The 14,187-nt window shown below is 45.9% G+C and overlaps 1 protein-coding gene across 2 annotated transcripts in view; it reads right to left on the reverse strand.

The window, feature by feature from the left end:
• LOC119441364 (glycoprotein-N-acetylgalactosamine 3-beta-galactosyltransferase 1) overlaps positions 1-13,662 on the reverse strand; it is a 131,385-nt gene extending 117,723 nt beyond the window's left edge. For both annotated transcript variants that reach the window (XM_049661189.1, XM_037705976.2), the window contains exon 1: positions 13,543-13,662. The gene's annotated coding sequence lies outside the window, so the exon portion shown is untranslated. The remainder of the gene's footprint in view (positions 1-13,542) is intronic.
• Between the last annotated feature and the right edge of the window lie 525 nt (positions 13,663-14,187).

The raw sequence follows: 14,187 nt of genomic DNA on the forward strand, positions 1-14,187 counted from the left end.
TTATGATGTAGTGCAGCGCACCTGCGTATACACGCAAGGTATGCTCCGTATAGAGTTCAGCTTCGTTTTGAACTTCGGAAAGGTGTTTGACTGCCATCGTATACTGCGAAGCTGAGCCTCATATTGCCACATGTTCCTTGGCACGGGAAGCAGACTGGCAAGAGAAGGCATGACCCACGATGGTGGCTGCGAGCTAGGCAGTTGTGGAGTGAACGTATCCAAGAGGTTGCAGTAATCTTATAACTGGGGTGGTGCCTAGTACTTGAGTGGTTTCGAAGGGGCTCTGTCCTGTGCACAAGTTTGTTCATTTGAACAGGAAGGCTACATTGTGACGAGGCTGGCGTGAATTGCACGACGCGCTCCAATGTCTTTCTCAGTATACGGCACGTTAAATACCAGAAAATGCCAGAAGTGTTGTTTCTAGCACTTTGTTTTAAATAACTATTGATTTACTCATTGACTGGTGTCCCAAAGAAACACCTGGCCTTGCCACAGTATCTCTTTCGGTTAAGGCAATCTGAAACCGCAGTACACAGTGTTTTTGGCGTCCCCCTCCCCGCTTACGTCTCTACACAAGATAACCAAGTTGTGACGCGAGCGGATACCCGTGAAAGCAACAAGCAGAGTCCAGAAGCCGTCACTTTGGCATGGTTGAAGCGAAACAGTAAACACTTTTCTGCCTCAAAATCAGCATTCTCTTGCATGCAGTAAATTGCACCCCCGAAGTAAATTCTCAGACACCCGCACTTATACCTCCGCGTGACTGCTTCCTTACGCGCAATCTCTCCGGGAAGCAGGAGGTTTGTCTTCGAAGGCTTCGGGCAAGGGCAGACCTAATACCTATCACCTCGCCCTGCGCATCAACAACAGAAAAGCCTGGAACGTGTCCTGTATCTCCCGTGTCAACGGCTCCAGTGCCTGCGGCGGACACTCGTCCCATGACCTATGACTGTGCCATGGGACTAAAGATATCAGAAACAAGTTGCATTAGCGAGGCCGCACTCATGCCTACCGCTCTCCATCAAGAGGACTATATACTCGCTGGATAGCGGACAAGTTCGCATTGTCATTGGTACTGTACCTTTATCGCAGAAAGGCGCATGCATATACTTGATGTCTTTTTTTTCTTATGTCACTACATTGCGACAATCAACCGATTAAAAATTATTGCAAATATGAGACATCCGCGACCGATTATACAATGTTCTAACGGACGTCGAGACATCACTGCTAAAAGCGCGATCGTGCTTTTAGTGCAAACGATGGTGTACTTGGATCTGCTCGTATCCACTTCAACTACGTGGTTTTATTTAAGCTTTTTTTTGTTTTACCGTCCCAAATGATATGGCACTGCGCGGTTAGAAGTATATCACAAGAGCGCTTACTCGTAAGAGTACGTAACAGTATCATACTGCTTTGGGGAAAGAAAGAAAGAAAGAAAGAAAGAAAGAAAGAAAGAAAGAAAGAAAGAAAGAAAGAAAGAAAGAAAGAAAGAAAGAAAGAAAGAAAGAAAGAAAGAAAGAAAGACTTTAGAACACATAAAAGACGGCGGGACAGGACAGGGCACTCAAGCAAGTTGAAGACTGGAAGCCCAGAGCACTTACTGTCCTGTGGCTTTTACTGTATTTTAAAGTGTTTCTTTTTATTCCCAAAGCACTGGAAATGCCGTCGCATATAGAAACGAGGAGAAGCACTTTTTGTTTTACTATCCGTGCTTCTGACGCGACAGATCACGTCTGCCCCGTATACACACAAGGAATTGCCTCGAGCTTAAAGCTGTGCACAACGCGCTCTCCAACTTGTGACGAGCTTTTCACCTTAACGAGCACAGTGTCATCGTCTGCAAGCTGCTCCAAGTCGTAAAGGCGAGAGGTGAGCAGCCAGCCCGTCTTCATTATCTCACGACAAAATTAGTTTTCAGAACAGAACATCTCAAAGTCAGTCCAATTTCAAAACACGCCTAGGTGCGCCTAGACGACAGAATAACCTGAAGCTGTGTCGCAATCATGTCTGTACGGAGACTGTGACAGCCCACGCTACCGTCTGCCTTTCCAGCTTGGCCTACGAGGGGCCACTGTTGCAGTTAAAATAACTGAAAGTAGGAAACAATATGAAACCAAGAGACTATCAAGCCCCACAAGAAAAGCTGTAAATTTGAACAGTTAAACTGCTAAATTAATTACGGACGAAGGTTAAACTTGCCATGAGCGTCAAAGTTGACACGACCAAGGCTAGGGATGTAACGCACCAGGAATTCCGCGATAAAGTCGATTTTCTTCTCCGCCTATGCACGCAACTCGAAACTGAGAACTGCAGTTCAAACTTGTCATTACCAGCTTTCCAGTGCCCTAAACTAATTTCAGATCGTGCGCTTAAATTACGAGCAAATTCTTTTTTTTTTTGTGCGAGCCCGTCTTAATGTTCAGGGGTGTACATAAATATCCAAGAAAGTGGACACAGGGGTAGCCGTCGCTGTGCACCTCAAATGGCAGAGTGCCGCAGACGTCATTTCATTTTCACTTCGATTATTTACTCTCAAGGCCGTTCGGCGTAACAGAAAGGAATGGGTAATAGACAAGAATACAGGCCGATCAATGGCAGATTAATGAAGATGAATATATACAGCAGACTTGATGGTTTCGGGTACTGCGATGACCACGACGGAGGCGGGAAGGTGGTTCCAGTCCACGCTAGTCTTGGGAACAAAGGAATCAAAATAAAGATTAATCCTGCAGCTTGGCACGCCAACTTTGAACCGGTGGTCCATGCGGGATGAAAAGTAAGTGGGAGTAATAAAAAGTGATTGCTTGTATGAGTGATTTGGTGCGGGGATCCCAAACAGAAGAGGCATACTCTAGTTTCGGGCGCACAAGTGGTTATAGGGACACAGGAGCCAGGAAAAGATTACGGTGACCAAGTGTGCGGTTAGCATTATTAGTGATATGTTCAACATGCGTTTTCCATGATAGGTTGTCAGTAATGTATACGCCAAGATACTTATAATCAGAGACTAAAGTTAAAGAACAGTTATTAAGGAAGTAGGTGCATAAAGACTGGTTACGCGTCCGCGTTATTATCATTGCTTTGCACCTACCAATATTTAGTTTCATAGGCCAGGTATGACACCAAGTCGAGATGTTATCCAGATGAGATTCAAGAGTGGCTGCATCAGAAGGGTTAGATAGTTGTCTACATAATGAGCAATCATCAGCGTAAAGTCTAATTTGTGAGTCAATGAAATCAGGAAGGTCGGTAAAATATATTAGAAAAAAGCAGAGGACCTAGTACGGAGCCTTGGGGAACTCTGGATGTTACGGGGCATACAGGTGAGTCACAGTCAATAATTGTAACGTACTGGATACGGCCCTGCAAAAAGCAATCTATCCACTTCATCAGATTAGCACCAAGATTTAGTTTATTAACCTTGAAAAGTAGTAGTTGATGTGACAAAGTATCAAATGCCTTAGCAAAATCTAAAAAAAATGCAATCCACAAATTATGAACAATCCAAATGGAAAACAAATTATTGGTAAACGCGAGCAGTTTAATTTCGCAGGAGTGGTGTTTCCGAAAACCATGCTGATTAGGTGTGAAGGAACAGTTCGATTCGAGATGCGACATTAGGCTGGAATATCTTATATGTTCAAGCAGCTTGCGTACAACTGACGTTAATGATATACGTCTGTAGTTGTGGGGGCTATGAATTAACGCCACCCGATTTATGCACCGGAACCACCTTTCCCACCTTCCACCCGTCTGGCAACTTGGCGCTCTACAATGATTGCGAATAGACATACGAAACTATAATAAATGAATAAGTCTGGATGATTTTCAAAAACGTGTAGTTAATACCATCGGTACCAGCTGACGATGAAATTCTTGCAACTTGAATGAGTTTAGAATTGCCTACTCAGTCGATCGCAATACGCTCCACTTGTAAGAAGTAAGATGCAGACATAGGAAAGGTTATTGGTGCAACATGTGAAAAAGATGATAAAAATGTGTCATTAAGTAAGATACAGCACTGTTTATTTGGGACAAAGAATCCTAAATCGTCCTTCAAGCTAACTTCATCGGTTTCGTGCATCCCGATAACATTCCAAAGTTTGCATGCATTTGAAGTAAGTAAAGAGAGGTTGAATGAAATAAAAATGTGTTTGGCACCGATGAGGGCCGGTTATACTCCGCAGCGGTAGATCGATAAGTCTATCAGTGATAAGCTTCTTGCAGCGGCGGAACATGCGCTTTTTATTGTTTAGTAGGCGTTTTAAGGATAGGTTGAACCGGGGCGAACGTCTCATGCTGGATATTTGTCGCAGCGGAATATGTTTATCGATGGGCGCTTTGACTTGCGTTTGAAATCACCGGCAGTTCTCATGCACTGTGCGTTTCCAGAACTGCGGAAAGAACTCGTCAACACACTTTTCCAAAGCAGTAATAATGGCTTGAAATGGCTTGCGGATTATTTTCGACTGTTTCGAAGTGCGGCGTGAGTGCGATGGCCTATAGTAAAGTGGATTGTAAGGTGATCACATAACCTGGCAGTGGGGTTAGGGAAGAGACGGAATCGGGATAGTTCGTGAGCACAAGGTCGAGCACATGACGGGGTGACGCGAGTTGGTTGTTTTACCAGCTGAGAAAGGGTAAATGTAGAACGGAGGTCAGTGAAAGCTAAACACTCGGATGAATTAGTAGTTACAACGGCGTTGGAATCGTTCCGCTGAATACCAGGAAAATTGAAATCACCCTAAGAAAGTTGGCGCTTTATGGTGTCTAGACACAAGTTTGTTCAGGCAATCGTAGAGTCCATGACAAAATGTGGTGGCGGAAAGCGGAAGCCGATAATATGCACAAACAATGACATCGTAATGGTTTAAGGTGACGCATGTACGAAGAAACTCAAGCTCTCATTGGATCGGGACAAGGTAAGAATTTATGCCTTCGGAAACGAGAATCTAAATAACGCCCCCTGATCACTTCGGTCATGTCTGTACACTGCACATTTCTTTTCATAATAAAAGGGTTCGCAATTCTTGACTTTACTTGACAACCGAGCCTCAGTTAAAACAACGATATCAGCTACGCACATGTCCATTAAACATGATAAGGTATCACGCTTCTTTAATATAAAAAAGGGTGTGGGTGCGGCATCTACCGGCGGCAAGGCTTTCTTACATTTTCCGCTTTTTTATAAGTGTTATTTTGTCATATATTTAAATATAGTCCGTATAGGTTCTACGTGTAAATATAAAAAAAAAGTTTCGTCGCATTTTTTTCACCCCGTTAATTTGGTAGCTTAACCTGCGACATAAAACGGCTGAAGCCCCTTATATGTATACATATATAGCTCGTCAATTTTGTTCGATAAAGTCCAGCAGGGATCTAAAGTGTGGGCCACAAATCCACCGATGGTAGTCCGATGGACTGTTCGGATATAGTATTACAACTTTGGCACCTGGGTGAGCGCGCACTCTGGGCCAACACTACAATATGCGCGGTTTGCGAGAGAAGCTGGGTCGTCTGGAACCCACAGTAGCTGGTGTCGGTGGGGCGTCCACGCACATTCTTCTCAGCGCGACCTCCTCGCGGTGGGAGGTCTGATCCACACGGAGCTCAGCACCAGAGATCGTAGTGATCAATGCACGCGTAGAGCAACGAAGGATTACCTTTTTCGAGGACTTCCTTCCTATTTTTCATTTTGCTGGCATTTTCTTGCTTTCGTTCGCTTGGTACGGTTGTTACTAAAGGAACGAGCCCCCTAAGAGCATTCGATTCTTCTCACTCACTCAAACTAGAAAAGTATCGTAACCCTCCACTTTCTGTCAGGGTGGTCTACACCAGAGTTACTGTATATGCTAGCCTTGGAATGCACCCTGCCTCAGGGCATTTCAATGGAGTTGAAACGCAGTTAAAATGCAAAGACACTTGCACACTTAGCTATAGGTGCCCGTTCATGAACCCCGGAAGGCCAAACAAAGCTCATCCGCAGCCCTGAGCCACTACGACGTCTACCATAGCCCCAGTGTTGCGTGGGGACCTTAAATCCTACGAACCAATCAAATCTACAAAGAACTCATTTCGCGCTTGGTTGTGGCAAGAGCGACGGACGCGTTCTGTGGGCGCCACAGGATAAGGCTCTCCCGATCTGTCTGACCAGCATCATTTTAAATGAAAATTAAAGAGAGAAACATTATTCGAGCTGTGTTGGTAAACAACCCTTTCAAAAACGCCACTCTTACCACAAGACGCTTGGTGTGGTAGAAAAGACCCAAACACAAATACCACACGGCGGCGACGCCTTGAAGAAACTCGCCGTTGCATCACGCATTTTGATACCGTCTGCATGCGGCCTATAGTTAAGCTTTTATCGTAAAAGATGGACCACACTGCATTCCAGTCATAATCGACGAGTGAGCAGGGAAAGTTTCAAGAACGTTTACTGAGCCACGACAACGACCGAAATAAAAAAAAATGTTGTTTCTAATCTGTGGCGTGACACTGTAGTACCGGCCCGGGGGTTACGGGGCGAAATTCAAAAATAAAACTTCGACCTTCATTTCCTTCTCTAATACTCAATCTTTTACCACAACATCAACGAAAATGGAGATTTTCAGGAATATTTTATCAATTTAACCTGATTCAGTGCTTAACTTTAGTGTTCTCTTAACAATTATCAAGTGACCGTTCTATAGCATAAGAGTGCGTTGTCCGTTTCTGAGAGGAAGATTTACGGCGCCAGCCTTTATGTAAAAGAGACGGAGCGGAGAAATAAGTCTTTTCGGTATCCTCTGAACGAATTCTGATTAGACTTGCTGCATTAAATAAAATACCGAATGTCGGGAGATATTTATGTCATTAGCAATTGTTTCAACAAAAAAAAAACGCCGGAAATAAAGAAAATGTAAATAAAGCGCTAACCCAGCAAATACAACTTCTAAATAAAAAAACTGTGTCACAAGCTTGCAGTAAACTTTAGCTATTGTGACATCTAAAGCGGATAAATTCGGTGTATCAAACGCTACTTCTGAGTATAGTATACCAGAAATTTGGGAGTAGGAACTTAGCAACGCTCACGTAAACAATTGAGCTCTTTCACGCATATTGCAAACTAATCCATTCTTTGAATCAGCGCGGGTAAGCGCCCGTCCTGTGTGCTGCCTTTTTTGTTACCATAATTTCGCCGCGCTGATTCAAAAAAAAATGCTTCAATTCTAACTCACCAAGCTTGCCACCTTATTGCAAACTAATCATCCCATTTCTCCACTTTGCGTGATCTAATTGGTTTACAGAATTCCGGGATCTGTTTTCGGAGCTGAATAACTTTGTGCTCTAACATTTCTTTTAAATCGTACCAATTTTTGCCAACTTTTCTTGTGAAAAAAATTTCAAGCTCTAACTAAACACGCTCTAAAATGACACCTTTTGTTCTCAAACTAAACAACTCTTATAAAAAAGTTTATCGTACATTTATAACTTATCGATATGCCTTAGTGTCGTAGAGGAGACTCTTGCGGAATGCGTAGAACTTCACGCTCGTCCATTCCTGTATACGTTGCCATCTCTCGGCCCCTACAGTTCTCTCTTGGTGGTGGCACGTAGGAAGCCAGGCTCAGCACCGTAGCGCGCTCTTGCTCCTTAGACGAGTTCTCAACAAAACGTGTCTGTACTGCTGGTTGGCATTCGGTGTGCTACGTTCGGGAATGCGGCCGCCAAGTTCGGGAAGCTGATCCACGACAGTCTCGAGTTCACCGCCGTAAGGTCACAGCCAAAGCTGGGCTAACGACCGCGAAATGCTTGACCTCAGCTTCACCTCTAAGTAGATTTGGCGACCTCACTAAGCCTCAATCACCGAGGTGGAGGTGCGTTTAGAAGAGCTCGCCTCAACTTTCAGCGACCGCCATCGACCAATCGACCAACAATTCAATGTCGACTATGTTACCCAAGCATAAATCTAGGTAAACATGTTCTGATGTACCTTGTACAGGTGGCTCAATCATGATACAGCAAATTAAATACGTACCTAACAAATAAGTTTGTTCATTAGAAGGTTCGGACTGCGAAACATGTGATATTTAAGTGACCTATGGCTTAGGTGAACTAATGGTCTTGTGCGCAACCGATGGCGTCGCTGCGAACGGTGTTCTGGTGACACTTCAGCTGAGGAAATTCCCTTTGGCATCTTCTACGCTCCGAATGAAATAGCTGAACTTTCATTCGTTAGCTCGAGCTATAGAGAGATATAGAAGGCCGGAAACGCTTGCTCCTGCGGCGTGCTTCGGGTGGCATCAACTGCTGTCTGTTTTGTTGTTGTCTATAGAGCGCAGCTCTTAGGCGTCCGTTCCTGCGTTGAGCGTCGGCGTCTCTCGTAACCGAGCAAACGAGCACAGCGAAGGATGAAAGAACGAACGCGGAGCGCAGCGGGGGATGAAAGACGGCGACAGCGAAGAGAGCGCGAGGAGGAAGGCGAGGAGTGCCGGCGGCGACCACGCATGCGGCGAGCACTTCCACCGATACCATAATGGAAACAAATCACTGGCGTGGACTTCGGATCCACTGCGCATGCGCTACTTCATCTGCGCCGCCACCGCTAGAGAATGCGCTCCGCGCGAGTCACACGTTCCCGTGTTCGCGCTTTCTTTCTGAACAATTAGCGACGCAACCGGTGGAAATGCTTCGTCTGCCGCTGCTGCTAAACGAACTGACCGAGCCGAGGCTCAGCGTCACCTCCGAGAGGACCCTGTCGTTCGGGATAAAATTATTTGCCACAAAATATCGCGAATTCAAAACACCGAAACAGCTGCGCTCAAAATTCGCATTAGGGAGTATCGTAAGCATCGGTCAACTTTTTTCTTTTTTTTTCAATCGTTAATTATATAAATGTCAGTATTTTGAGAGAAACAAACATATTTTGTATGCCTTGCATAAAACCACAGCTGTAGCGGTACGAGACACTATCTCGTGACTCATACGCACAACATCAGGCAAAGTAATTGAACTAAGGGAAACGCAGCTGTGGAACCCAAGCACGGCCTTAATTAAGGGAAGCTTTAGCTCAAGGCAAACTCGGATTTTCCTGTTCAACCGCATGTGAAACGCATAAATGATTTTGTGCGACATCCAGTTGACCGATTTCAACGAAATTTGCTGCATTTGAGAGAAAGTTGAGCTCTAGTGACCATAGGAAGCAAAGTTTTGTTTTAAAAAGTGGAATTTTTAAGATTTTTTTTAGAATTCGTAGGTTGCAGAACATTTAAGCGCGGAGTATACGAATCCGAAACTCTGCACCAAAAGTACAGTTCTGTAAACTGAATCCGATAAAGAAATTAAAGCGGACAAATTTGATTTATGAATTTTGCAGCTTACGTGAGACTGTTACAATGATTACAAGGGTTTCGCAAAGTTTTACTCACAAGTTAGTCGTATATCGCTAAACCTTCTATAATAAATGAATTTTGTCCGCTTTAGATGTAATAAGCAGTTATTAAGTGTACAATCATGAAACTCAACTCAGTTTAGTTTTCTGAAATTTTGCAAACTCACAAAAATTGTCAACACATTTGATGGCATAAGTAAAATATTCATTGCGTACAGTCACTAGATTTTAATCTTCTTTCTTTTAAGTACAACAAAACCTCATTAAAATCGGTGCAGTGGTTAGTGAGAAAACGCGCTTCTCAGTTCTCATGTATTTATATAGCTGCTCCCGAACTAAAGCTTCCTCTTACGGTTAAACAAAAAGATGGCAGCCGACAAAGCAGCACTCTAGTTAAACACAAATATTGTATGTCACATATAATTACACTCATTTGCTTCTACATAACAAAACTATTATTGACTAGAGAAAAATCACGCATTTTCACTGCCAAGCAGTTCATTCGAACCGTTAAGCCAGGCTTTAGTTCGTAATCGTCAAGCATGCGTTGCACTATCTACCCACACAAAGAATCTCGACGATAACTTTTCAAGGCAACTATTCGATGTTAATTTTGTTAAGCATGATCGAACCACTTATTTCGAATGTGCGGTTGCATAGCATCAAAACCAGATGCAACACATCCCTTCGTTAATATAAGAATAAGAATAGTCTATTGATCGAAAAATACACGCGCAAAAACACGTTAAGGCAGCCGTGGTGCGTTCCCATGCCTTGCCTCTCTTGCGCTTCAGTTACTTGTTTCTTCAAGAATCCGAAATTATCTTCTCAGTTTTAGTGTTCTGGTTTGAAAATAAATATGACGCACCTATGAAAAAATATATTTAAGAGAATACAAAAAGCATTTCGCATAATGTTACAGCCTGTTTTCGTTACACGGTAGCACCTATTTGCACCGTTGGATAAATCTCACCCGTGTACTATGTGCGTTACAACACAGAAGGGCAGGGATAACTATGCATTAAAAGTCGGGTGTTTATTGTACTCTTTGATTCAGAGTCGGACGCCGAATCACTAACATGCAGGGCCAAGCGAAGTAATCAAGCTTAATTGCACTGTGGCACCTCACTAAATGAACTTTGTCTGCTTTTCTCTCTAACTTTGTAACGTACATTTTAGCCCGCCATTCTTTCGGGGGTTCCAGACATTCGATAAGCCCAGAAGAACTAGCGGTCGGCGGCAGTCACGCATTGAAGTGTCAAAGGAGGTGCTCCGCTGTGGTTCTGTCAGTTTTCTGGTATTGGAACCCTTTGACTGCCGTGATTTGATAATATACTATCCTAAAAAATATTTTCATGCGTCGAGCAGTGGCAGGCCGATCAGACAAGCCCGAGGCCTGGAGACCTGCAGCATCGTCTGGTGAGCAGGGCCAAGTTATCGGCTCAGGCTCACGGCATCCTGGACTAATGACGCCGCCCACCTCGGAGGATTCCACCTTCACCTCATTTCTACAGATAAAGTTTATTTCTCCTCTATACGAAAGACGGATAATCTTCATACTGTACGTCAAAGAATATCAGGTCAAAACGAGATTTGGTCGTTAGCCAGGCAATGCTTTCAAGATTTTGTTTTGTTTTGTTAGTACGTTTGGCTTGCTTCATGCCAGACCATTTAATGCTGCTGAACCGTCACTTATTTACCTCACGCCACATTTCAGAGCTAATGCCACACTTTCCTACATTGTTACTTAAACGCCACTATAATGCGTCACAGAAACTACCTAATTTCGTGAGAACGGCATAAAACGCCTACAGAAACGTTCTTGAAGAGTATAGAAGACAAGAAAAATGAAATGTCTGCGGAGGACAGAGCATGCGACAAACCGCGCATAGTGCGCTGAACACAAGCAAAGAATTTGTTACAGCGCAGAGGCGGCAGCGCAACGTTCAATGCTGCTGTTCGTCATAAAAAAAGTCACAGTTTCGCCCGAAAGGCGAAGCATCGATTGCGATAGCAAATTAGTAGACAGCTATATGAAATAAGGATACTAGGTTTATCTGCCATATAAAGTTATAAATATTCGCTTAATAACTAAATAAACAATCACGGTGTCACGCGCGCACAGGTAAACATGAACGCATCTCGCTCGATGACCGCGGGAGCTCGTCAAAAAAAATGTCACAGTTTCGCCCTAAGGGCGAAGCAATGAATGCGATAGCAACACAGCAATGTCATACGAAGTAAGGCGAGCGGCTTTGGTAGCAATATGAATTGTAGTAAGCATGAGCTGATTAAGTAAGCAGGTGTGCTGCGGCGTAAGTAGACCGACATGAAGAGACACTCGATGACCACGAGAAGGCGCGTGTGAAACGGTGGTGTTGATGAGAAGCGCTTCCCGTGGGCAGCGCGTGCGAAGGGACACACCTGTAGCGCTGCACTGCCGATCCCGGCAGCATTGCATGTGTAGCGTGCGTTGGAAAATGTGGCCCGACTATTACTAACTGAATGAACAAGCGTGGTGTGAGCGCGCACAAACAAACACGAATAGATCACACTGAATGACTGCAGACAACGACTGTGAAAACGCTGGCAGCAAGCATACGCCGCAGCGGGCGAAGGTACGTGCGGTTTATCGCTTCAACGGAAACGGAGCGGCGAATGCACGGCGCATAAAGGTGAGAGCCGTGTGGAGATAAGAGACGGTGCGGACGAGCGACGAGCGCGGTTGTTGGCAGAGTAGAAGTGCCCCCCCCCCCCCCACTCCCTCCGGCGCTGGCTTCCTGCTTCCGTGCTTGCGCGTGGGAGATGAGTGCGTTCGATCTCCGTGATAGCGCGCGTCCCCGCACGCTTCCGCTCGGGCATACGGCAGCGGCGAAGATTTTATCTATAGGGAACCTCACGACGACGGCGACGGCGACGCCGACGGCAGAAATCCGGTTGAAGTGTCCATATAATTGCTATCGCAATAAAACGCTGGAGTGATAAAGCGTGCTAGCAGCAGCGAGCAAATTGACCTTCGCGCTGGCTCTCGCTTCAACGCGAACTAAACGTCGAAAGCGCAGCGCACACGAGGCTACCGGCACTCGGAGATGCACTTTGGCCCATCGCAGATCGCTTTGAAGATGAGACTCCCACGGGCGCACACTCAGGCCGCGTCGCAGATCGCTTTCAAGATAGCTCCGTGAGCAGCAGCGGCGTAAGCAGAACGCACCCTCCCCCCTACCGTCTCCGTCGCCTCCTCTCCGTTCCTCGCACGTGAACGAAGACCGTGCGCTTCCGGCCGCCTTTTTTGCGTGCGCGAGATTAAGCTGCAGTTTCCGACTCACCCTCGCACGTACGCTTTCACTCGCGCACACAAAGCACGTCGCGGGGCGACGATTTTATCGCCGTTGGACTTTATACGGAACATCACTACGACGGCGACGGCAAAAATGCGCTTGTAGTGTCCATATAATTACTATTGTAATAAAAAGCTGACACGCTATTCCGAGTACTGCAGGATCCACGGAACAAAGTCCTTGCAACATAAACGCGCCGTATACAGGCTCGGGAGCACACTGATGGCTAGCACAGAACTCGGGGAGTAATCGGTACTTCCGGCGGCCTGTGAGCTTGATCTCGTGGCGAATAGTGTACTAGAATGCAACGTACCCTGTTGTGCACAATTGAAGACTCGAGTGCGGGAAGTCAACCACGTGAAGCATTCCTCAAGCAGCGAGCACGCGCGCAGCGTGGCAGTGGAATCATCCTGATGACGTCACATGGGAGAGCACGTCGCTCAAATTTCTAGGGCTAATACCTATATCGAGACTTAGTTCTAAAGATGCAAACTTTTTCTGAGAAGAAAGTGGAATTATTACCGCGGACTCAGTTGCGATCACGAAGAGCAGACACGCACGCAAGCCCCGCCCCCCTCCCTCCCCTCCCCAGCTGCGGAAAAGAAACACCCGACCTGACCGAGCAGCCGACCTCACTCAACCTCAAACTCACGTATGAGGTTGAAGCCAACAGTGCTGACCTCATGCGCAGAATTTCTACCGGTCTCCAACCTGCCCTCACTTACTGACGTTAAGGTCACATTGAAGTTGCAGTCGACCTCATAAGGTTGACCAGCTCTGGTCACAGCCTCTAAGCACAAGTGTGGAGAGCACGCCGGTGCCGTGCCTTACCCTCCCATCGAACGGCGTAGTGCGGCAGCCTTCCGCCGTGTGCCGCTGCCGTCTGAGGACCCCCGCGGACCACCCTGCGGCGGGGGAGTGGCGGTGCCGTCGTGACGTGTGTGGATCCACCTGCGTAGACATCGAGAATAGCGTCAACACTGGGGTGCAGGCAACGAACTACGTTTTTCGATAGGCAGTCCGCCTATGCAAAATCCCGTGCGCATGCACCCTTCGTCACTGTCTTTAGAGAGAGAAAGTCAGAAAACACGGAAAGGCGGAGGAGTTAACCAGGCCGATGTCCGGTTTACTACCCTGCACGGGGTAAAGGGGACGGGACATTGAAAGCAAAATATGCAGACGCTAAATAGCGTTCGCGATTACAGTAGCAGACAGAGGGTGCACATAAGCATTTTCTCGAATCCGTTGATTTCAAAGAAGCCACAACAGTGCGCGCAGCTTTTTGGGTTGGTTGTGTGTGTGAGCTCACACATCCAGCATCTTTTGCCTTTGTAACAGTTTAACCGTCCAGTCGGCTGAGCGAGTCTGTACAAGTGCTCGACGGTCTCTTCAAAGCTTGCAGTGGTTGCATACGGGGCAGCCAGCTATTTCAATGAGGAAAACTAATCAGTTTGTGAAGGCTATACCCCCGTCACC

The sequence above is a fragment of the Dermacentor silvarum genome, chromosome 2 (genome assembly GCF_013339745.2).
Source record: "Dermacentor silvarum isolate Dsil-2018 chromosome 2, BIME_Dsil_1.4, whole genome shotgun sequence".
In the NCBI taxonomy this organism is placed as follows: domain Eukaryota; kingdom Metazoa; phylum Arthropoda; class Arachnida; order Ixodida; family Ixodidae; genus Dermacentor; species Dermacentor silvarum.